Genomic DNA, 7,459 nt, shown 5'->3' on the forward strand with positions numbered 1-7,459 from the left:
CGTCATACTATGTGTTTTTATTTGGATGTAGTACTTACAGAGCTTTTGCGTTCATTAGTATTTTGGTCGGTCGATCGGTCGGTCGGTCGGTCGGTCGGTTTTAACGTCCCCAAGCAACTCAGGCTATGAGAGACGCCGTAGTGGAGGAATCCGGAAATTTCGACCACCTGGGGTTCTTTAACGTGCACTGATATCGCACAGCACACGGGCGCCTTGCTTTTCGCCTCCATCGAAAAGCTGCCGCCGAGGCCGGGATGCGATCCCGCGTCCTTTGGAACAGTAGTCGAGCGCCGTAACCACTGCGCCACCCCGGCGGGGCATCAGTTTCTTGTGTTCATTCTGAGTTCATTCTAAGCTCCGAAATCTATGGGACAGTGGGTAATCCGCAGCCGGCCAACTGAGCAGGATGCGTGAAGAATATAACTGCTCCCCTCTGTCGCCCTCTGTCGCCCTCTGTCGCCCTCTGTCGCCCTCGGTGCCTAAAGAAGCGAAAAACCGGTGAGTAATCTCAACACATCGCCAAGGTCGAAGAAATGCAGCGAGAGCGATCAAACTTGCGAAGAAGAGGTCGAAGCGGCGACTCTTCAAGCCACGAATAGAGACAGGGAGATCGTACTGTCTTACTCCAAGAACAGAAGCGTGTGACATAGGGCGCGTATGTCATGCAACCAAACGGGTGTATGTGCGGTTCGCTAGTGTCCGAGCGTATTAGACTGCAAACTCTTCTATCCTTCAAGTCTGGCTCCACATGTGTTACAGTTAGTAAATTACATCTAAGCGGTACATTAAGAAGAAAGTATTAAGATACAAGAGATAGTACAATATGTGCAACAACGTATCAGTTAAGGTTCTATAAGAAACAGTGCTCCTCGCAGCAAATGTGGATCCCACTCCGCATACGTTGTGTGGAACAATTTCGTATAAAACATTAACTTGTACGTTTTTGGTTTTGAAATCGCTTTCGATGTTTTGTTTTCTGTAATGTTAGCCCTCAAATGAGGTTCTAAGCTGAGAACAAACAAAAGAGGCGAGAGGGGACAACCTTGTCGGACACCGCGGGTCACAGGAAAAGGGGCACTTTCCCACCCATCCATCGCCAGTGAACATTGAATGCCATCATAGATGCTTTTAATTAAACATATGAAATTTTGCGGACACTGAAAATCATCCAGAACGCCAAATATGTAATGTTCTAGACTATCAAAAGCTTTTTCTTGATCTAAAGAAACAAGGATACCACTTGCTAAGCGTCTCTGTGTGTAATCGATAAAATCACGAGTTGCATACGACAACCTATGCATTCCCCTGCCAGAAACAGAGCACACTTGACAGCAGCCAATGGGGGAGGCCGTCACACCCACCAAGCGTTGAACAACGATGGCTGCGAGAGCTTTGTAGTCCACGTTTAGAAGTGTGATCGGCCTCCACTGTTGTGGACGAGATGACCCAGGATCACGTTTCCGGATCAAAATTATTCGCCTTCTCCGAAAACTGGCAGGACTCAAGAACATTGGTCAGTACTGGACCGACAACGTCCCACAAACCTAAATAAAATTCTGCAGAGACCCCATCAGGCCCAGGCGCTGACCCGCGCTTCAATTCTCAGGCTGTCTTGACCTCTTCTAAAGTGAGCAGGGCGCAAAGCACATAATGCATCTCAGGGCTCACCAGCGGCAACCCAGCTAACATTGGATGCCTCTCTACAGCCTCTACATCAATCGTGTTATCCGACGACGACATATCTTTGAAGTGCGTCAAGAAACGCATACAGTCACGAATCTGATGGGGCGCAGAGGGGAGCGCTCCGCTCAACTCTGCGGTATGGATGTACGTTCTTCGCGCAAATCGAAGCACCTCGGAATGGGCAGATGGACTAGGCCTCCCACGCCAGGCAGCCGCCAAAAGGGACGATGCTACAATAAGGCATCGATACAGGCTATGTAATCGTCACACCAGGAACGCTTCAGAGGGGAATGCCAGCCCACCCTGTATGCAATGCGGAGCTCCGCAGCAGCATCTGCCAGCTTCTGAGACATCCGACGCCTTAATGCGTGACCCTCTACCAAACTGTGCATGCGCCATATTGATTTGAGAGTATCCCACTCATTATTAACACTATCACTAAGCGAAACACGCAAAGTTTGTGACAAGATCTCACGCGAAAGCGAATCATGAAGTACGCGCACATCAAAACGCCACGAACGAAATGAGCCAGCTCTAAGAATGAAAAAAAGTGAGCAATACTGGCCGGTAGTCAGAAATGTGATTCGGCGTCTGAGGCAGGGCTAGAACATCCATAGCCGTCACACATGTAGGAAGGGACTGGGGCACATACGCCCAGTCCAGCGTCTTCGCCGATGAACCACGACGCCATGTCCAGCAGAAACGCTGCCCATGTATCAGTTCGTGCGCATCAAGAAGCGTAAAGTTCTGAAACAGACGTTTCAGATCACGTTCGTTCCAAGTCGGTCGCCCTCGACCAGGCTCAGAAAATCTACATGCGAGTCTATGACACAATTGAAATCGCCCACTGTTATTACGTGGCGGCTATCCAAACGTAAACATCCAACCCTTTAAAGAAGTTATTTGTAAGGTTTGCGTCCGCCGGCGTATAAATTCACAAGATGCGCAACGTCACAGCTGAAAATGAACAATCGAACGCTAGCACATGCCCTAACCCGTCATATCTGAAGGGATGGTCGTGCAAAAGGGACCTGTTTAGCATCACAATTCCTACGCCAGTCGAGCGCGAAGTGGCGAACCAAAAAGAGCACTCCAAATTAAACTGGCGCTTGAAAGCCAATACATCAGAAAGAGTAATAAATTTGTTTCCTGAAGATACAAAATATCGCAGTGTGTTTTTAAAGCCAAATCTCCTATTTCAACCTGCTTCCTGCTTCCATATCGGTTATTGAGTTCAGGAAGCCAAAAGGCGCGACCTGAGGTGGCACCACGAAGGTGCTTCGCGCTCACATTACGCGCGGCTTCCCGGTCCTCCAGAAGGAGGACGTCCGGGACTTCTTGGGAGGAAGTTCCTCCGGGCGACCTTCTCGTGCCATGTCTGATCCTGAGGACGACGAAACACATCACTCATTCCCGTCTCGGTGAGTCTAGAAAGCGTCGGGGAGTGCCCGACACCAAGGCTAAAAGAGCCGCTGAAATCATCCAAGTCATTTTCCTCGTTCACAACCACGGATGCCTCCTTTAAATCCCTTCGTAATTGCGGTAGCTTCTTCAGGCGTCCCGTTTGCTTCTCGAAGGCTCCACGAATCTTTGAAACACCAGCAGTGACGGGCGTGCAGTAAGCTTCATGACACGACTATCCTGCGTTCCGAGGGAACCGCGGGGTTTTGGTGACGCCAGAGCCTTAGACGCCGACTGCAGCTTCTTTCCCCGGACTCTATGTTTGGCCTGGACTCCGCGAACTTTGGACGCGCACAGCAATTCCGGCGACGATGTGGAAGGAGCTATTTCGATAGTAGAAGGCTCGCCCGAGAATCCGGGGTCCACCGCGGCGTCAGCCGTGGTCGCGCATTCAACCACAACCTCGGTTGGACCAGCCGTATGTTTCTCAAACACTACGTCACCACCGCTGGCCGTTTCTTCCACCGGTGTACTGAGTATATAGAACTCGGCAATGTTTCTGATGTGGCGCCCTCCATATAGTCTACTTGTACCCCTTCTGGCGTTTAGCCAACTCAGCTGGCTTGGCAGAGGGGACCGACAGTTTAGGTTTCACGGGTGTAAGCGGGGGAAACGCACTTGCCACCGCGTTCGAATAGGTACGGCGCACAAGGCATGTCACCGTCGGGTGGTCATCAACGCAGCGTTGGCAAGGCAGGGCCCAACCTCCGACTTGGTGACTATGGGCACCACAGCGACTACAAAACGGCGCTACGCACTGCACCCAAAAGCGGTCTGAGGAACCACACTTCCGGCAAACAAGCTGCATGCCCCGCTAGTCGAAGGTAACGCGATGGCCTACGACGCGTCGGTAGTTTGGTACTGGTGACGTGGCGGACATCTCGCACATACCACGTCCCAGTCTGGACATCCTTAAGGGATCCCATCTGGTCAGCAGTGACAGACAGACTTTGCCATGTTGGCTGAGGACATGGACGAGCGTTTCGTTTGAAGCGTAGGACTGCAGGAACAGGCAGGCCACGGAGGTCACTTGTGGCCCGACTGGAACGATTGGTATACGCTCGCTGCCGATGACGAGGCTGCCAGCGTCGATAATTAGAGTCATGGAAACCATTCCCTTCACGGTCACTTGAAAGGACTCGGTGCCCATATGCTGTACACAGTAGACGTCAGGTAAACCCACTAGTGAGGCCGCCGCGTCAACGACGGTCTCGGGACTGGTCCCCGCAGGGACAACTATATCGAATACCAAAGTCTTCGATGGACTCCATGGCGTTGTAGGGGCCATGGCGAAAAAGTCACGTGACGCCCCTAACGTGAAACACGCACGGAGGCCCGATCAAGACCACATGTCACGTTGGAACTGTCAGATCACAAGCAGCCGACTACACACAGAATAACAGCCATTTTCGCCGGGTACCAAAGGCAGTGATTCTTACACTGGGGCGCCATGTACAACATGGTATATGCAGCGAGTTGACCAAAAGCATTTCACCCAGCACACTTTAGAATTTCCAAAATGTCTTCGATAAATTTTGTTTAAAACCGTGGGGAAAAACACTTCCACAAAATCGTTGTACCTGAATGTACACTACATATACAGAGAAAGCGCAGTCGAAATCGCCGCTTTTTCTCATTGTAATCTTTCTGCTTCTGGGGTTAAGAAGACTCATGCCTTTTTTCTCCACGGGGACAGCTTCTTCCTTGCGAGAATCCCTCTTATATGGACAGACAGCCAAAGCGTCCTCGTCAACAGCGTCCACGAGCGTCTTAAATCACCGGCCTCAGCCACAGCAACTAGCAGGGGAAATAGTTGCAACGCGGTACTACTAACATTGGCAGACTTCTTGAACTTCAACTGGTACCTCTTTCCAGGAGGAACCAGAGTGACAGTCAGCTCTTCGCTATCAACAACGGATTCCAGTGGACAGTTGATGCGCTTTCTGCAACAATGATGCTTTTGACTACACAGCGCAGACATTGCAAAAAGGGCAGGCACTGACTATGCCCGGACATTTTACACTCAAATCAAACGCTTAACATTATCTTCGCGACACCAGTTGAGCGACCCACACGTCTCTTCGAAGTTGGTAGCCGCTTTCCATACGCTGCTACCATCCATTAACGGCAAGCTAAGTTAGGAAAGTCGTGCGTCGGACACCTCTGTTAATAAGACGAGAAAGAAATGACCCTTCGAACCGTCGAAAACTGCAACATTTCAGAAAACGAGACATTTAAACCGACGATGTCGACATCGGCGCACAAGCGTCCGTGCATTAACCGGCCCGGAATAGTGAAACGCTCGTCATAATTCTTGTCTAACACGAGTATCATAGTAGCAGGATTCCGCGGGTGAATGATAGTGCGCCTTTCCTGTAAACCAATTATAGAACGCCGTTGAACTTATTACAGATAAATCTGCTTCGGGCAGAGCACTGGCGAAATCCGTCAGAATATAACGTTTATATTGCGACTGGAACTGCCATATCACCACTTGAGTGCCCGAAAGTCATGCATTAAAGTCAGTGTTGGTGAACCAAACTATATATGTAAACGTCATAAAAAAAAATGTACACAAATCACATGTAATGCTGACGTAGCTCATCCATCACGTTTTAGCCGGCATCTTGCATACAGTTATTTCTGTGCGCAACTCATCTTCAGGCCTTTGGACACGTTCGACACCTTCTTTACTGTGCTTCCCGTCGACATCAAAGCGATGTTTGTTCCTCACTTGTGAACGTACTTATAAAAGGGCAGAGAGCCCTTGCTCTCGTCCAAGACTCTTTTTTAGAGCGCAGTAGTGTTAGCGCTTCGGATTCAAGAAGCCATGGCTAATATACTACAAAAAAGACCACATTTTGTTTTTGCAAGAGTCACAGGACTTCGAAAAACGCCAAATGCGACTGCTTGCTCTGCAGGAGAAACAACGAACGTTCCAGTTGACTTCAAGCTTCGCTCTTGCCTTTCCAACATTATGTGCAATTTCACCTCCTACTTATCAATGCCCGGATATGTCCCCTACCAACTGTCACCTGTCAAAGGCGTACTCGTAACATTTAAAGGGTGTGTGGCTTCAAAGAAGGGCGCAAAAGTCACGGTGTTTGCCACTGGCCAACTACTACCTGTCTAAAGCATGGTTGTAATTTTCCGAGGCCGCGGGACTCCAGACGGTCAATGCCGATGAGTCGAACAATTTTCACCGCCGAGGGACAACTAACGTTCACGTGTTAAAAGAATAACAACAATCTTCCCCGCATGAGATTGGGCTATAATTGACCCGTACGTACACGCTCGTTATTGTCGCACTTGTGGCCCTGTAATCCACGTGGCGCTAAGCGACCAGGCCCCACTCGGAGAGGATAGAATACGCTTAATCTTCATGACCGGTACTCTGCTGGGGGATGCAGCGCCGCCAAACCTGTCTCTTCTCCATGCTGGAGAATTGCGAAGGTCTTCTGCTGAGCACGCTGTTGCCTCACGCCGCCTCGCCTCCGAGATTTTATACCAAAGATTTTGTAGAAATAAAGGACTTTTGAGCGTCAAAGTAAGCACCAGCTGTCTGGTCGAGCTTTCTATACCTCTAAGTCAGAAGCTGGTAGGTAGCATGCGCAAGTATCGCTACCGGTCGGACAGTACGTATGTGTGGCCCAAGTTGGCCGTGAGCACCTGTGGGTGCCGGTCAGGGCTGCCAGAGCAGAAGCACAATGAGGAAGCTGGGTCCATGGCGAGGAGGTCGGAAGTGATGGACCCGGCTCTGTGCAGCCCTTGCGTGCTCTGGTGTACGGTTGTGGAAACAAATACCAGCCGCATGTACGCACTACGCGTGAGACTCCGCCTTGTCCGATTAAGGTGAACGAGCTTCACTACTTTAGCATGCGTGCACCTGTTGCTGCGGTACAGATTGACTATGTGTTAGAGAATGTACTGGTGCTGCCTGTACCCGAAGAATCCTTAACATGTAAGCATTCCGTTGTTATAGTGGCGGCATTATACGGTTCGATGCATATGACTACCGCTCTGCTCCGTTTGGGTGTGAGTGTTTATCCTACAGCTGCAGTGAGCGCCGGTCCGCTAGTTGATTATCGGTGCAGCCGAGATTCTCTTATATGCGTTTTTATTTTTTGAGACATCTTCACGAATAGGTACGTTCGTTTCTAATGCGATACTAGCAGGAGTGTCATGAAGGCGAAAAATGTAGGCCGTCAGCATATTTATGAAAGGTTCACCTGCAAACTAAGGCAGGGTATGGGCTGTATAAATACTTCGATTACAATGAAAGTCGATCTCTAATGAAATGGCGGTTATAATCGAC

The 7,459-nt window shown here is 49.9% G+C and overlaps 1 pseudogene; it reads right to left on the reverse strand.

Annotated features, from left to right (window-relative positions):
* Nucleotides 1-2,974: 2,974 nt before the first annotated feature.
* LOC146197387 (uncharacterized) lies at nucleotides 2,975-5,378 on the reverse strand (annotated as a pseudogene).
* Between the last annotated feature and the right edge of the window lie 2,081 nt (nucleotides 5,379-7,459).

The sequence above is a fragment of the Amblyomma maculatum genome, chromosome 3 (assembly GCF_055883805.1).
Source record: "Amblyomma maculatum isolate TAMU_Amacu chromosome 3, ASM5588380v1, whole genome shotgun sequence".
Classification (NCBI taxonomy): domain Eukaryota; kingdom Metazoa; phylum Arthropoda; class Arachnida; order Ixodida; family Ixodidae; genus Amblyomma; species Amblyomma maculatum.